Source organism: Lissotriton vulgaris, chromosome 1_1 (genome assembly GCF_964263255.1).
Source record: "Lissotriton vulgaris chromosome 1_1, aLisVul1.2, whole genome shotgun sequence".
NCBI classification, from domain to species: Eukaryota; Metazoa; Chordata; class Amphibia; order Caudata; family Salamandridae; genus Lissotriton; species Lissotriton vulgaris.
Genome location: NC_141685.1, coordinates 232711741 through 232727852, shown reverse-complemented (window position 1 = coordinate 232727852; position 16112 = coordinate 232711741). Strand labels below are relative to the sequence as shown.

Here is a 16112-nt window from a genome sequence, read left to right as displayed (position 1 = left end):
ATTTCATTGACTCTCATAATATGGAGATTAATCTTGCATTAGACATGCAATAACTCCCAAAATTGTCCAGGAATGGATTTCCTTCATAAAAAAATGATTAGTCTGCATACCATCTTGAAGTGGGAGCCCGGCTAACTCAGTCGGTAGAGCATGAGACTCTTAATCTCAGGGTCGTGGTTTCGAGCCTCACGTTGGGTGAAAATGAGTAATTTTTGCTGGATTATTGCATTGACTCTCATAATCTAGTGAATATTCTTGCATTAGACATGCAATAACTATCAAAAATGGTATCTCCCTTGGTTTCTCATTGGTGGTAAATTTAACTTCAAGATTAGCTAGGGTATGAGTCTAGATGAACACACCGCAATATCACTCATATTCGAGTAGTAAACAGGCCAACCTGAAATGTAAAACATCCCATAAATGGAGGTAAGGCATAAATTAGGAGTGAACTTAACACTGTTATGGGCAATTGGACTTCAAATAAAGTGTGGAAGGCAGTAAGGTTACTTTTTTCATGTATGCAGATTAAACACACAGGTGAATTAGCTCAAATGGGAGAGCGCTCGCTTAGCATGCGAGAGGTAGCGGGATCGGTGCCCGCATTCTCCATTATAAAATTTGCATACATTTTATTTTTAACTTGTCATTGCCAAGGTCATTGCAGAGTAAGAACAGAAAAATCACAGATGGCTTTCAAATATGGTCTCATTATAACAACTAAAGTGGTTTAATCAAAAGGGTTCAGGTATTCTTTAGCATGTGAGAGGAATTTGAATTCTTATGCAATCTCAAAATGAAGTTCTCACAACTTCCATTTTCATTTTCTCTTATTTTTTTTGACACTCTGTCCTCTGAAGGATGTATAAATCTGGCTTTCCTTGCAAAACAAGAGTAGAGGAATATCCAGGATTTGATTTTCTTCACAAAAAGGGATTGGTCTGCATACTGTCTTATGGAGGGAACCCGGCTAGCTCAGTTGGTAGAGCATGAGACTCTTAAGCTCAGGGTCGTGGGTTCGAGCCCCACGTTGGGCGAAAAAGAGTAATTTTTGCCTGAATATTTCATTGACTCTCATAATATGGAGATTAATCTTGCATTAGACATGCAATAACTCCCAAAAATTGTCCAGGAATGGATTTCCTTCATAAAAAATGATTAGTCTGCATACCATCTTGAAGTGGGAGCCAGGCTAACTCAGTCGGTAGAGCATGAGACTCTTAATCTCAGGGTTGTGGTTTCGAGCCTCACGTTGGGCGAAAATGAGTAATTTTTGCTGGATTATTGCATTGACTCTCATAATCTGGTGAATATTCTTGCATTAGACATGCAATAACTATCAAAAATGGTATCTATCTTGGTTTCTCATTGGTGGGAAATTTAACTTCAAGATTAGCTAGGGTATGAGTCTAGATGAACACACCGCAATATCACTCATATTCGAGTAGTAAACAGGCCAACCTGAAATGTAAAACATCCCATAAGTGGAGGTAAGGCATAAATTAGGAGTGAACTTAACACTGTTATGGGCAATTGGACTTCAAATAAAGTGTGGAAGGCAGTAAGGTTACTTTTTTCATGTATGCAGATTAAACACACAGGGGAATTAGCTCAAAAGGTAGAGCGCTCGCTTAGCATGTGAGAGGTAGCGGGATCGGTGCCCGCATTCTCCATTATAAAATTTGCATACATTTTATTTTTAACTTGTCATTGCCAAGGTCATTGCAGAGTAAGAACAGAAAAATCACAGATGGCTTTCAAATATGGTCTCATTATAACAACTAAAGTGGTTTAATCAAAAGGGTTCAGGTATTCTTTAGCATGTGAGAGGAATTTGAATTCTTATGCAATCTCAAAATGAAGTTCTCACAACTTCCATTTTCATTTTCTCTTATTTTTTTTGACACTCTGTCCTCTGAAGGATGTATAAATCTGGCTTTCCTTGCAAAACAAGAGTAGAGGAATATCCAGGATTTGATTTTCTTCACAAAAAGTGATTGGTCTGCATACTGTCTTAAGGAGTGACCCCGGCAAGCTCAGTCGGTAGAGCATGAGACTCTTAAGCTCAGGGTCGTGGGTTCGAGCCCCACGTTGGGCGAAAAAGAGTAATTTTTGCCTGAATATTTCATTGACTCTCATAATATGGAGATTAATCTTGCATTAGACATGCAATAACTCCCAAAAATTGTCCAGGAATGGATTTCCTTCATAAAAAATGATTAGTCTGCATACCATCTTGAAGTGGGAGCCCGGCTAGCTCAGTCGGTAGAGCATGAGACTCTTAATCTCAGGGTCGTGGGTTTGAGCCCCACGTTGGGCGAAAATGAGTAATTTTTGCTTGACTCTCATAATCTGGTGATTATTCTTGCATTAGACATGCAATAACTATCAAAAATGGTATCTCCCTTGGTTTCTCATTGGTGGGAAATTTAACTTCAAGATTAGGTAGGGTATGAGTCTAGATGAACACACCACAATATCACTCATATTCGAGTAGTAAACAGGCCAACCTGAACTGTAAAACATCCCATAAGTGGAGGTAAGGCATAAGTTAGGAGTGAACTGAACACTGTTATGGGCAATTGGACTTCAAATAAAGTGTGGAAGGCAGTGAGGTTACTTTTTTCATGTTATGCATATTAAAAACACAGGGGAATTAGCTCAAATGGTAGAGCGCTTGCTTAGCATGCGAGAGGTAGCGGGATCGATGCCCGCATTCTCCATTATAAAATTTGCATACATTTTATTTTTAACTTGTCATTGCCAAGGTCATTGCAGAGTAAGAACAGAAAAATCACAGATGGCTTTCAAATATGGTCTCATTATAACAACTAAAGTGGTTTAATCAAAAGGGTTCAGGTATTCTTTAGCATGTGAGAGGAATTTGAATTCTTATGCAATCTCAAAATGAAGTTCTCACAACTTCCATTTTCATTTTCTCTTATTTTTTTGACACTCTGTCCTCTGAAGGATGTATAAATCTGGCTTTCCTTGCAAAACAAGAGTAGAGGAATATCCAGGATTTGATTTTCTTCACAAAAAGGGATTGGTCTGCATACTGTCTTAAGGAGGGAGCCCGGCTAGCTCAGTCGGTAGAGCATGAGACTCTTAATCTCAGGGTCGTTGGTTCGAGCCCCACGTTGGGCGAAAATGAGTAATTTTTGCCTGAATATTGCATTGACTCTCATAATATGGAGATTAATATTGCATTAGACATGCAATAACTCCCAAAAATTGTCCAGGAATGGATTTCCTTCATAAAAAATGATTAGTCTACATACCATCCTGAAGTGGGAGCCCGGCTAGCTCAGTCGGTAGAGCATGAGACTCTTAATCTCAGGGTCGTGGGTTCGAGCCCCACGTTGGGCGAAAATGAGTAATTTTTGCTGGATCATTGCATTGACTCTCATAATCTGGTGAATATTCTTGCATTAGACATGCAATAACTATCAGAAATGGTATCTCCCTTGGTTTCTCATTGGTGAGAAATTTAACTTCAAGATTAGCTAGGGTATGAGTCTAGATGAACACACCACAATATCACTCATATTCGAGTAGTAAACAGGCCAACCTGAACTGTAAAACATCCCATAAGTGGAGGTAAGGCATAAGTTAGGAGTGAACTGAACACAGTTATGGGCAATTGGACTTCAAATAAAGTGTGGAAGGCAGTGAGGTTACTTTTTTCATGTTATGCAGATTAAACACACAGGGGAATTAGCTCAAATGGTAGAGCGCTCACTTAGCATGCGAGAGGTAGGGGGATCGATGCCCGCATTCTCCATTATAAAATTTGCATACATTTTATTTTTAACTTGTCATTGCCAAGGTCATTGCAGAGTAAGAACAGAAAAATCACAGATGGCTTTCAAATATGGTCTCATTATAACAACTAAAGTGGTTTAATCAAAAGGGTTCAGGTATTCTTTAGCATGTGAGAGGAATTTGAATTCTTATGCAATCTCAAAATGAAGTTCTCACAACTTCCATTTTCATTTTCTCTTATTTTTTTTGACACTCTGTCCTCTGAAGGATGTATAAATCTGGCTTTCCTTGCAAAACAAGAGTAGAGGAATATCCAGGATTTGATTTTCTTCACAAAAAGGGATTGGTCTGCATACTGTCTTAAGGAGGGAGCCCGGCTAGCTCAGTCGGTAGAGCATGAGACTCTTAATCTCAGGGTCGTGGGTTCGAGCCCCACGTTGGGCGAAAATGAGTAATTTTTGCCTGAATATTGCATTGACTCTCATAATATGGAGATTAATCTTGCATTAGACATGCAATAACTCCCAAAAATTGTCCAGGAATGGATTTCCTTCATAAAAAATGATTAGTCTGCATACCATTTTGAAGTGGGAGCCCGGCTAGCTCAGTCGGTAGAGCATGAGACTCTTAATCTCAGGGTCGTGGGTTCGAGCCCCACGTTGGGCGAAAAAAAGTAATTTTTGCTGGACTCTCATAATCTGGTGATTATTCTTGCATTAGACATGCAATAACTATCAAAAATGGTATCTCCCTTGGTTTCTCATTGGTGGGAAATTTAACTTCAAGATTAGGTAGGGTATGAGTCTAGATGAACACACCACAATATCACTCATATTCGAGTAGTAAACAGGCCAACCTGAACTGTAAAACATCCCATAAGTGGAGGTAAGGCATAAGTTAGGAGTGAACTTAACACTCTTATGGGCAATTGGACTTCAAATAAAGTGTGGAAGGCAGTGAGGTTACTTTTTTCATGTTATGCATATCAAAAACACAGGGGAATTAGCTCAAATGGTAGAGCGCTCGCTTAGCATGCGAGAGGTAGCGGGATCGATGCCCGCATTCTCCATTATAAAATTTGCATACATTTTATTTTTAACTTGTCATTGCCAAGGTCATTGCAGAGTAAGAACAGAAAAATCACAGATGGCTTTCAAATATGGTCTCATTATAACAACTAAAGTGGTTTAATCAAAAGGGTTCAGGTATTCTTTAGCATGTGAGAGGAATTTGAATTCTTATGCAATCTCAAAATGAAGTTCTCACAACTTCCATTTTCATTTTCTCTTATTTTTTTGACACTCTGTCCTCTGAAGGATGTATAAATCTGGCTTTCCTTGCAAAACAAGAGTAGAGGAATATCCAGGATTTGATTTTCTTCACAAAAAGGGATTGGTCTGCATACTGTCTTAAGGAGGGAGCCCGGCTAGCTCAGTCGGTAGAGCATGAGACTCTTAATCTCAGGGTCGTGGGTTTGAGCCCCACGTTGGGCGAAAATGAGTAATTTTTGCCTGAATATTGCATTGACTCTCATAATATGGAGATTAATATTGCATTAGACATGCAATAACTCCCAAAAATTGTCCAGGAATGGATTTCCTTCATAAAAAATGATTAGTCTACATACCATCCTGAAGTGGGAGCCCGGCTAGCTCAGTCGGTAGAGCATGAGACTCTTAATCTCAGGGTCGTGGGTTCGAGCCCCACGTTGGGCGAAAATGAGTAATTTTTGCTGGATCATTGCATTGACTCTCATAATCTGGTGAATATTTTTGCATTAGACATGCAATAACTATCAGAAATGGTATCTCCCTTGGTTTCTCATTGGTGAGAAATTTAACTTCAAGATTAGCTAGGGTATGAGTCTAGATGAACACACCACAATATCACTCATATTCGAGTAGTAAACAGGCCAACCTGAACAGTAAAACATCCCATAAGTGGAGGTAAGGCATAAGTTAGGAGTGAACTGAACACTGTTATGGGCAATTGGACTTCAAATAAAGTGTGGAAGGCAGTGAGGTTACTTTTTTCATGTTATGCAGATTAAACACACAGGGGAATTAGCTCAAATGGTAGAGCGCTCACTTAGCATGCGAGAGGTAGGGGGATCGATGCCCGCATTCTCCATTATAAAATTTGCATACATTTTATTTTTAACTTGTCATTGCCAAGGTCATTGCAGAGTAAGAACAGAAAAATCACAGATGGCTTTCAAATATGGTCTCATTATAACAACTAAAGTGGTTTAATCAAAAGGGTTCAGGTATTCTTTAGCATGTGAGAGGAATTTGAATTCTTATGCAATCTCAAAATGAAGTTCTCACAACTTCCATTTTCATTTTCTCTTATTTTTTTTGACACTCTGTCCTCTGAAGGATGTATAAATCTGGCTTTCCTTGCAAAACAAGAGTAGAGGAATATCCAGGATTTGATTTTCTTCACAAAAAGGGATTGGTCTGCATACTGTCTTAAAGAGGGAGCCCGGCTAGCTCATTCGGTAGAGCATGGGACTCTTAATCTCAGGGTCGTGGGTTCGAGCCCCACGTTGGGCGAAAATGAATAATTTTTGCCTGAATATTGCATTGACTCTCATAATATGGAGATTAATCTTGCATTAGACATGCAATAACTCCCAAAAATTGTCCAGGAATGGATTTCCTTCATAAAAAATGATTAGTCTGCATACCATCTTGAAGTGGGAGCCTGGCTAGCTCAGTCGGTAGAGCATGAGACTCTTAATCTCAGGGTCGTGGGTTCGAGCCCCACGTTGGGCGAAAAAAAGTAATTTTTGCTGGACTCTCATAATCTGGTGATTATTCTTGCATTAGACATGCAATAACTATCAAAAATGGTATCTCCCTTGGTTTCTCATTGGTGGGAAATTTAACTTCAAGATTAGGTAGGGTATGAGTCTAGATGAACACACCACAATATCACTCATATTCGAGTAGTAAACAGGCCAACCTGAACTGTAAAACATCCCATAAGTGGAGGTAAGGCATAAGTTAGGAGTGAACTTAACACTCTTATGGGCAATTGGACTTCAAATAAAGTGTGGAAGGCAGTAAGGTTACTTTTTCATGCTATGCAGATTAAACACACAGGGGAATTAGCTCAAATGGTAGAGTGCTCGCTTAGCATGCGAGAGGTAGCAGGATCTATGCCCGCATTCTCCATTATAAAATTTGCATACATTTTATTTTTAACTTGTCATTGCCAAGGTTATTGCAGAGTAAGAACAGAAAAATCACAGATGGCTTTCAAATATGGTCTCATTATAACAACTAAAGTGGTTTAATCAAAAGAGTTCAGGTATTCTTTAGCATGTGAGAGGAATTTGAATTCTTATGCAATCTCAAAATGAAGTTCTCACAACTTCCATTTTCATTTTCTCTTATTTTATTTGACACTCTGTCCCCTAAAGGATGTATAAATCTGGCTTTCCTTGCAAAACAAGAGTAGAGGAATATCCAGGATTTGATTTTCTCACAAAAAGTGATTGGTCTGCATACTGTCTTAAGGAGTGACCCTGGCAAGCTCAGTCGGTAGAGCATGAGACTCTTAAGCTCAGGGTTGTGGGTTTGAGCCCCACGTTGGGCGAAAAAGAGTAATTTTTGCCTGAATATTTCATTGACTCTCATAATATGGAGATTAATCTTGCATTAGACATGCAATAACTCCCAAAATTGTCCAGGAATGGATTTCCTTCATAAAAAAATGATTAGTCTGCATACCATCTTGAAGTGGGAGCCCGGCTAACTCAGTCGGTAGAGCATGAGACTCTTAATCTCAGGGTCGTGGTTTCGAGCCTCACGTTGGGTGAAAATGAGTAATTTTTGCTGGATTATTGCATTGACTCTCATAATCTAGTGAATATTCTTGCATTAGACATGCAATAACTATCAAAAATGGTATCTCCCTTGGTTTCTCATTGGTGGTAAATTTAACTTCAAGATTAGCTAGGGTATGAGTCTAGATGAACACACCGCAATATCACTCATATTCGAGTAGTAAACAGGCCAACCTGAAATGTAAAACATCCCATAAGTGGAGGTAAGGCATAAGTTAGGAGTGAACTTAACACTCTTATGGGCAATTGGACTTCAAATAAAGTGTGGAAGGCAGTGAGGTTACTTTTTTCATGTTATGCATATTAAAAACACAGGGGAATTAGCTCAAATGGTAGAGCGCTCGCTTAGCATGCGAGAGGTAGCGGGATCGATGCCCGCATTCTCCATTATAAAATTTGCATACATTTTATTTTTAACTTGTCATTGCCAAGGTCATTGCAGAGTAAGAACAGAAAAATCACAGATGGCTTTCAAATATGGTCTCATTATAACAACTAAAGTGGTTTAATCAAAAGGGTTCAGGTATTCTTTAGCATGTGAGAGGAATTTGAATTCTTATGCAATCTCAAAATGAAGTTCTCACAACTTCCATTTTCATTTTCTCTTATTTTTTTGACACTCTGTCCTCTGAAGGATGTATAAATCTGGCTTTCCTTGCAAAACAAGAGTAGAGGAATATCCAGGATTTGATTTTCTTCACAAAAAGGGATTGGTCTGCATACTGTCTTAAGGAGGGAGCCCGGCTAGCTCAGTCGGTAGAGCATGAGACTCTTAATCTCAGGGTCGTGGGTTCGAGCCCCACGTTGGGCGAAAATGAGTAATTTTTGCCTGAATATTGCATTGACTCTCAGAATATGGAGATTAATATTGCATTAGACATGCAATAACTCCCAAAAATTGTCCAGGAATGGATTTCCTTCATAAAAAATGATTAGTCTACATACCATCGTGAAGTGGGAGCCCGGCTAGCTCAGTCGGTAGAGCATGAGACTCTTAATCTCAGGGTCGTGGGTTCGAGCCCCACGTTGGGCGAAAATGAGTAATTTTTGCTGGATCATTGCATTGACTCTCATAATCTGGTGAATATTCTTGCATTAGACATGCAATAACTATCAGAAATGGTATCTCCCTTGGTTTCTCATTGGTGAGAAATTTAACTTCAAGATTAGCTAGGGTATGAGTCTAGATGAACACACCACAATATCACTCATATTCGAGTAGTAAACAGGCCAACCTGAACTGTAAAACATCCCATAAGTGGAGGTAAGGCATAAGTTAGGAGTGAACTGAACACTGTTATGGGCAATTGGACTTCAAATAAAGTGTGGAAGGCAGTGAGGTTACTTTTTTCATGTTATGCAGATTAAACACACAGGGGAATTAGCTCAAATGGTAGAGCGCTCGCTTAGCATGCGAGAGGTAGCGGGATCGATGCCCGCATTCTCCATTATAAAATTTGCATACATTTTATTTTTAACTTGTCATTGCCAAGGTCATTGCAGAGTAAGAACAGAAAAATCACAGATGGCTTTCAAATATGGTCTCATTATAACAACTAAAGTGGTTTAATCAAAAGGGTTCAGGTATTCTTTAGCATGTGAGAGGAATTTGAATTCTTATGCAATCTCAAAATGAAGTTCTCACAACTTCCATTTTCATTTTCTCTTATTTTTTTGACACTCTGTCCTCTGAAGGATGTATAAATCTGGCTTTCCTTGCAAAACAAGAGTAGAGGAATATCCAGGATTTGATTTTCTTCACAAAAAGGGATTGGTCTGCATACTGTCTTAAGGAGGGAGCCCGGCTAGCTCAGTCGGTAGAGCATGAGACTCTTAATCTCAGGGTTGTGGGTTCGAGCCCCACGTTGGGCGAAAATGAGTAATTTTTGCCTGAATATTGCATTGACTCTCATAATATGGAGATTAATCTTGCATTAGACATGCAATAACTCCCAAAAATTGTCCAGGAATGGATTTCCTTCATAAAAAATGATTAGTCTACATACCATCCTGAAGTGGGAGCCCGGCTAGCTCAGTCGGTAGAGCATGAGACTCTTAATCTCAGGGTCGTGGGTTCGAGCCCCACGTTGGGCGAAAATGAGTAATTTTTGCTGGATCATTGCATTGACTCTCATAATCTGGTGAATATTCTTGCATTAGACATGCAATAACTATCAGAAATGGTATCTCCCTTGGTTTCTCATTGGTGAGAAATTTAACTTCAAGATTAGCTAGGGTATGAGTCTAGATGAACACACCACAATATCACTCATATTCGAGTAGTAAACAGGCCAACCTGAACAGTAAAACATCCCATAAGTGGAGGTAAGGCATAAGTTAGGAGTGAACTGAACACTGTTATGGGCAATTGGACTTCAAATAAAGTGTGGAAGGCAGTGAGGTTACTTTTTTCATGTTATGCAGATTAAACACACAGGGGAATTAGCTCAAATGGTAGAGCGCTCACTTAGCATGCGAGAGGTAGGGGGATCGATGCCCGCATTCTCCATTATAAAATTTGCATACATTTTATTTTTAACTTGTCATTGCCAAGGTCATTGCAGAGTAAGAACAGAAAAATCACAGATGGCTTTCAAATATGGTCTCATTATAACAACTAAAGTGGTTTAATCAAAAGGGTTCAGGTATTCTTTAGCATGTGAGAGGAATTTGAATTCTTATGCAATCTCAAAATGAAGTTCTCACAACTTCCATTTTCATTTTCTCTTATTTTTTTTGACACTCTGTCCTCTGAAGGATGTATAAATCTGGCTTTCCTTGCAAAACAAGAGTAGAGGAATATCCAGGATTTGATTTTCTTCACAAAAAGGGATTGGTCTGCATACTGTCTTAAAGAGGGAGCCCGGCTAGCTCATTCGGTAGAGCATGGGACTCTTAATCTCAGGGTCGTGGGTTCGAGCCCCACGTTGGGCGAAAATGAATAATTTTTGCCTGAATATTGCATTGACTCTCATAATATGGAGATTAATCTTGCATTAGACATGCAATAACTCCCAAAAATTGTCCAGGAATGGATTTCCTTCATAAAAAATGATTAGTCTGCATACCATCTTGAAGTGGGAGCCTGGCTAGCTCAGTCGGTAGAGCATGAGACTCTTAATCTCAGGGTCGTGGGTTCGAGCCCCACGTTGGGCGAAAAAAAGTAATTTTTGCTGGACTCTCATAATCTGGTGATTATTCTTGCATTAGACATGCAATAACTATCAAAAATGGTATCTCCCTTGGTTTCTCATTGGTGGGAAATTTAACTTCAAGATTAGGTAGGGTATGAGTCTAGATGAACACACCACAATATCACTCATATTCGAGTAGTAAACAGGCCAACCTGAACTGTAAAACATCCCATAAGTGGAGGTAAGGCATAAGTTAGGAGTGAACTTAACACTCTTATGGGCAATTGGACTTCAAATAAAGTGTGGAAGGCAGTAAGGTTACTTTTTCATGCTATGCAGATTAAACACACAGGGGAATTAGCTCAAATGGTAGAGTGCTCGCTTAGCATGCGAGAGGTAGCAGGATCTATGCCCGCATTCTCCATTATAAAATTTGCATACATTTTATTTTTAACTTGTCATTGCCAAGGTCATTGCAGAGTAAGAACAGAAAAATCACAGATGGCTTTCAAATATGGTCTCATTATAACAACTAAAGTGGTTTAATCAAAAGAGTTCAGGTATTCTTTAGCATGTGAGAGGAATTTGAATTCTTATGCAATCTCAAAATGAAGTTCTCACAACTTCCATTTTCATTTTCTCTTATTTTATTTGACACTCTGTCCCCTAAAGGATGTATAAATCTGGCTTTCCTTGCAAAACAAGAGTAGAGGAATATCCAGGATTTGATTTTCTCACAAAAAGTGATTGGTCTGCATACTGTCTTAAGGAGTGACCCTGGCAAGCTCAGTCGGTAGAGCATGAGACTCTTAAGCTCAGGGTTGTGGGTTTGAGCCCCACGTTGGGCGAAAAAGAGTAATTTTTGCCTGAATATTTCATTGACTCTCATAATATGGAGATTAATCTTGCATTAGACATGCAATAACTCCCAAAATTGTCCAGGAATGGATTTCCTTCATAAAAAAATGATTAGTCTGCATACCATCTTGAAGTGGGAGCCCGGCTAACTCAGTCGGTAGAGCATGAGACTCTTAATCTCAGGGTCGTGGTTTCGAGCCTCACGTTGGGTGAAAATGAGTAATTTTTGCTGGATTATTGCATTGACTCTCATAATCTAGTGAATATTCTTGCATTAGACATGCAATAACTATCAAAAATGGTATCTCCCTTGGTTTCTCATTGGTGGTAAATTTAACTTCAAGATTAGCTAGGGTATGAGTCTAGATGAACACACCGCAATATCACTCATATTCGAGTAGTAAACAGGCCAACCTGAAATGTAAAACATCCCATAAATGGAGGTAAGGCATAAATTAGGAGTGAACTTAACACTGTTATGGGCAATTGGACTTCAAATAAAGTGTGGAAGGCAGTAAGGTTACTTTTTTCATGTATGCAGATTAAACACACAGGTGAATTAGCTCAAATGGGAGAGCGCTCGCTTAGCATGCGAGAGGTAGCGGGATCGGTGCCCGCATTCTCCATTATAAAATTTGCATACATTTTATTTTTAACTTGTCATTGCCAAGGTCATTGCAGAGTAAGAACAGAAAAATCACAGATGGCTTTCAAATATGGTCTCATTATAACAACTAAAGTGGTTTAATCAAAAGGGTTCAGGTATTCTTTAGCATGTGAGAGGAATTTGAATTCTTATGCAATCTCAAAATGAAGTTCTCACAACTTCCATTTTCATTTTCTCTTATTTTTTTTGACACTCTGTCCTCTGAAGGATGTATAAATCTGGCTTTCCTTGCAAAACAAGAGTAGAGGAATATCCAGGATTTGATTTTCTTCACAAAAAGGGATTGGTCTGCATACTGTCTTAAGGAGGGAACCCGGCTAGCTCAGTTGGTAGAGCATGAGACTCTTAATGTCAGGGTCATGGGTTCGAGCCCCACGTTGGGCGAAAATGAGTAATTTTTGCCTGAATATTGCATTGACTCTCATAATATGGAGATTAATATTGCATTAGACATGCAATAACTCCCAAAAATTGTCCAGGAATGGATTTCCATCATAAAAAATGATTAGTCTGCATACCATCTTGAAGTGGGAGCCCGGCTAGCTCAGTCGGTAGAGCATGAGACTCTTAATCTCAGGGTCGTGGGTTCGAGCCCCACGTTGGGCGAAAATGAGTAATTTTTGCTTGACTCTCATAATCTGGTGATTATTCTTGCATTAGACATGCAATAACTATCAAAAATGGTATCTCCCTTGGTTTCTTATTGGTGGGAAATTTAACTTCAAGATTAGGTAGGGTATGAGTCTAGATGAACACACCACAATATCACTCATATTCGAGTAGTAAACAGGCAAACCTGAACTGTAAAACATCCCATAAGTGGAGGTAAGGCATAAGTTAGGAGTGAACTGAACACTGTTATGGGCAATTGGACTTCAAATAAAGTGTGGAAGGCAGTGAGGTTACTTTTTTCATGTTATGCAGATTAAAAACACAGGGGAATTAGCTCAAATGGTAGAGCGCTCGCTTAGCATGCGAGAGGTAGCGGGATCGATGCCCGCATTCTCCATTATAAAATTTGCATACATTTTATTTTTAACTTGTCATTGCCAAGGTCATTGCAGAGTAAGAACAGAAAAATCACAGATGGCTTTCAAATATGGTCTCATTATAACAACTAAAGTGGTTTAATCAAAAGGGTTCAGGTATTCTTTAGCATGTGAGAGGAATTTGAATTCTTATGCAATCTCAAAATGAAGTTCTCACAACTTCCATTTTCATTTTCTCTTATTTTTTTTGACACTCTGTCCTCTGAAGGATGTATAAATCTGGCTTTCCTTGCAAAACAAGAGTAGAGGAATATCCAGGATTTGATTTTCTTCACAAAAAGTGATTGGTCTGCATACTGTCTTAAGGAGTGACCCCGGCAAGCTCAGTCGGTAGAGCATGAGACTCTTAAGCTCAGGGTCGTGGGTTCGAGCCCCACGTTGGGCGAAAAAGAGTAATTTTTGCCTGAATATTTCATTGACTCTCATAATATGGAGATTAATCTTGCATTAGACATGCAATAACTCCCAAAAATTGTCCAGGAATGGATTTCCTTCATAAAAAATGATTAGTCTGCATACCATCTTGAAGTGGGAGCCCGGCTAGCTCAGTCGGTAGAGCATGAGACTCTTAATCTCAGGGTCGTGGGTTCGAGCCCCACGTTGGGCGAAAATGAGTAATTTTTGCTTGACTCTCATAATCTGGTGATTATTCTTGCATTAGACATGCAATAACTATCAAAAATGGTATCTCCCTTGGTTTCTCATTGGTGGGAAATTTAACTTCAAGATTAGGTAGGGTATGAGTCTAGATGAACACACCACAATATCACTCATATTCGAGTAGTAAACAGGCCAACCTGAACTGTAAAACATCCCATAAGTGGAGGTAAGGCATAAGTTAGGAGTGAACTTAACACTCTTATGGGCAATTGGACTTCAAATAAAGTGTGGAATGCAGTAAGGTTACTTTTTCATGTTATGCAGATTAAACACAAAGGGGAATTAGCTCAAATGGTAGAGTGCTCGCTTAGCATGCGAGAGGTAGCAGGATCTATGCCCGCATTCTCCATTATAAAATTTGCTTACATTTTATTTTTAACTTGTCATTGCCAAGGTCATTGCAGAGTAAGAACAGAAAAATCACAGATGGCTTTCAAATATGGTCTCATTATAACAACTAAAGTGGTTTAATCAAAAGAGTTCAGGTATTCTTTAGCATGTGAGAGGAATTTGAATTCTTATGCAATCTCAAAATGAAGTTCTCACAACTTCCATTTTCATTTTCTCTTATTTTATTTGACACTCTGTCCCCTAAAGGATGTATAAATCTGGCTTTCCTTGCAAAACAAGAGTAGAGGAATATCCAGGATTTGATTTTCTTCACAAAAAGTGATTGGTCTGCATACTGTCTTAAGGAGTGACCCCGGCAAGCTCAGTCGGTAGAGCATGAGACTCTTAAGCTCAGGGTTGTGGGTTCGAGCCCCACGTTGGGCGAAAAAGAGTAATTTTTGCCTGAATATTTCATTGACTCTCATAATATGGAGATTAATCTTGCATTAGACATGCAATAACTCCCAAAATTGTCCAGGAATGGATTTCCTTCATAAAAAAATGATTAGTCTGCATACCATCTTGAAGTGGGAGCCCGGCTAACTCAGTCGGTAGAGCATGAGACTCTTAATCTCAGGGTCGTGGTTTCGAGCCTCACGTTGGGTGAAAATGAGTAATTTTTGCTGGATTATTGCATTGACTCTCATAATCTAGTGAATATTCTTGCATTAGACATGCAATAACTATCAAAAATGGTATCTCCCTTGGTTTCTCATTGGTGGTAAATTTAACTTCAAGATTAGCTAGGGTATGAGTCTAGATGAACACACCGCAATATCACTCATATTCGAGTAGTAAACAGGCCAACCTGAAATGTAAAACATCCCATAAATGGAGGTAAGGCATAAATTAGGAGTGAACTTAACACTGTTATGGGCAATTGGACTTCAAATAAAGTGTGGAAGGCAGTAAGGTTACTTTTTTCATGTATGCAGATTAAACACACAGGTGAATTAGCTCAAATGGTAGAGCGCTCGCTTAGCATGCGAGAGGTAGCGGGATCGGTGCCCGCATTCTCCATTATAAAATTTGCATACATTTTATTTTTAACTTGTCATTGCCAAGGTCATTGCAGAGTAAGAACAGAAAAATCACAGATGGCTTTCAAATATGGTCTCATTATAACAACTAAAGTGGTTTAATCAAAAGGGTTCAGGTATTCTTTAGCATGTGAGAGGAATTTGAATTCTTATGCAATCTCAAAATGAAGTTCTCACAACTTCCATTTTCATTTTCTCTTATTTTTTTTTGACACTCTGTCCTCTGAAGGATGTATAAATCTGGCTTTCCTTGCAAAACAAGAGTAGAGGAATATCCAGGATTTGATTTTCTTCACAAAAAGGGATTGGTCTGCATACTGTCTTATGGAGGGAACCCAGCTAGCTCAGTTGGTAGAGCATGAGACTCTTAATGTCAGGGTCGTGGGTTCGAGCCCCACGTTGGGCGAAAATGAGTAATTTTTGCCTGAATATTGCATTGACTCTCATAATATGGAGATTAATATTGCATTAGACATGCAATAACTCCCAAAAATTGTCCAGGAATGGATTTCCATCATAAAAAATGATTAGTCTGCATACCATCTTGAAGTGGGAGCCCGGCTAGCTCAGTCGGTAGAGCATGAGACTCTTAATCTCAGGATCGTGGGTTCGAGCCCCACGTTGGGCGAAAATGAGTAATTTTTGCTTGACTCTCATAATCTGGTGATTATTCTTGCATTAGACATGCAATAACTA

The 16112-nt window shown here is 39.1% G+C and overlaps 13 non-coding genes across 13 annotated transcripts; all 13 read left to right on the top strand.

Moving 5' to 3' along the window:
• The first annotated feature begins 3296 nt into the window (after nucleotides 1-3296).
• On the top strand, nucleotides 3297-3369 carry TRNAK-CUU (transfer RNA lysine (anticodon CUU)). Its single transcript has one exon. It is a non-coding gene; the product is annotated as a tRNA-Lys (tRNA).
• Nucleotides 3370-4136: 767 nt separating this feature from the next.
• On the top strand, nucleotides 4137-4209 carry TRNAK-CUU (transfer RNA lysine (anticodon CUU)). The gene has a single exon. It is a non-coding gene; the product is annotated as a tRNA-Lys (tRNA).
• Nucleotides 4210-4358: 149 nt separating this feature from the next.
• On the top strand, nucleotides 4359-4431 carry TRNAK-CUU (transfer RNA lysine (anticodon CUU)). The gene has a single exon. It is a non-coding gene; the product is annotated as a tRNA-Lys (tRNA).
• Nucleotides 4432-4761: 330 nt separating this feature from the next.
• Nucleotides 4762-4834, top strand: TRNAA-AGC (transfer RNA alanine (anticodon AGC)). The gene has a single exon. It is a non-coding gene; the product is annotated as a tRNA-Ala (tRNA).
• A 573-nt stretch (nucleotides 4835-5407) lies between these two features.
• TRNAK-CUU (transfer RNA lysine (anticodon CUU)) lies at nucleotides 5408-5480 on the top strand. The gene has a single exon. It is a non-coding gene; the product is annotated as a tRNA-Lys (tRNA).
• A 2452-nt stretch (nucleotides 5481-7932) lies between these two features.
• Nucleotides 7933-8005, top strand: TRNAA-AGC (transfer RNA alanine (anticodon AGC)). Its single transcript has one exon. It is a non-coding gene; the product is annotated as a tRNA-Ala (tRNA).
• Nucleotides 8006-8356: 351 nt separating this feature from the next.
• TRNAK-CUU (transfer RNA lysine (anticodon CUU)) lies at nucleotides 8357-8429 on the top strand. Its single transcript has one exon. It is a non-coding gene; the product is annotated as a tRNA-Lys (tRNA).
• Nucleotides 8430-8578: 149 nt separating this feature from the next.
• TRNAK-CUU (transfer RNA lysine (anticodon CUU)) lies at nucleotides 8579-8651 on the top strand. The gene has a single exon. It is a non-coding gene; the product is annotated as a tRNA-Lys (tRNA).
• A 342-nt stretch (nucleotides 8652-8993) lies between these two features.
• TRNAA-AGC (transfer RNA alanine (anticodon AGC)) lies at nucleotides 8994-9066 on the top strand. The gene has a single exon. It is a non-coding gene; the product is annotated as a tRNA-Ala (tRNA).
• A 573-nt stretch (nucleotides 9067-9639) lies between these two features.
• TRNAK-CUU (transfer RNA lysine (anticodon CUU)) lies at nucleotides 9640-9712 on the top strand. The gene has a single exon. It is a non-coding gene; the product is annotated as a tRNA-Lys (tRNA).
• A 3098-nt stretch (nucleotides 9713-12810) lies between these two features.
• Nucleotides 12811-12883, top strand: TRNAK-CUU (transfer RNA lysine (anticodon CUU)). Its single transcript has one exon. It is a non-coding gene; the product is annotated as a tRNA-Lys (tRNA).
• Nucleotides 12884-13213: 330 nt separating this feature from the next.
• TRNAA-AGC (transfer RNA alanine (anticodon AGC)) lies at nucleotides 13214-13286 on the top strand. The gene has a single exon. It is a non-coding gene; the product is annotated as a tRNA-Ala (tRNA).
• Nucleotides 13287-13860: 574 nt separating this feature from the next.
• Nucleotides 13861-13933, top strand: TRNAK-CUU (transfer RNA lysine (anticodon CUU)). The gene has a single exon. It is a non-coding gene; the product is annotated as a tRNA-Lys (tRNA).
• Nucleotides 13934-16112: the final 2179 nt, after the last annotated feature.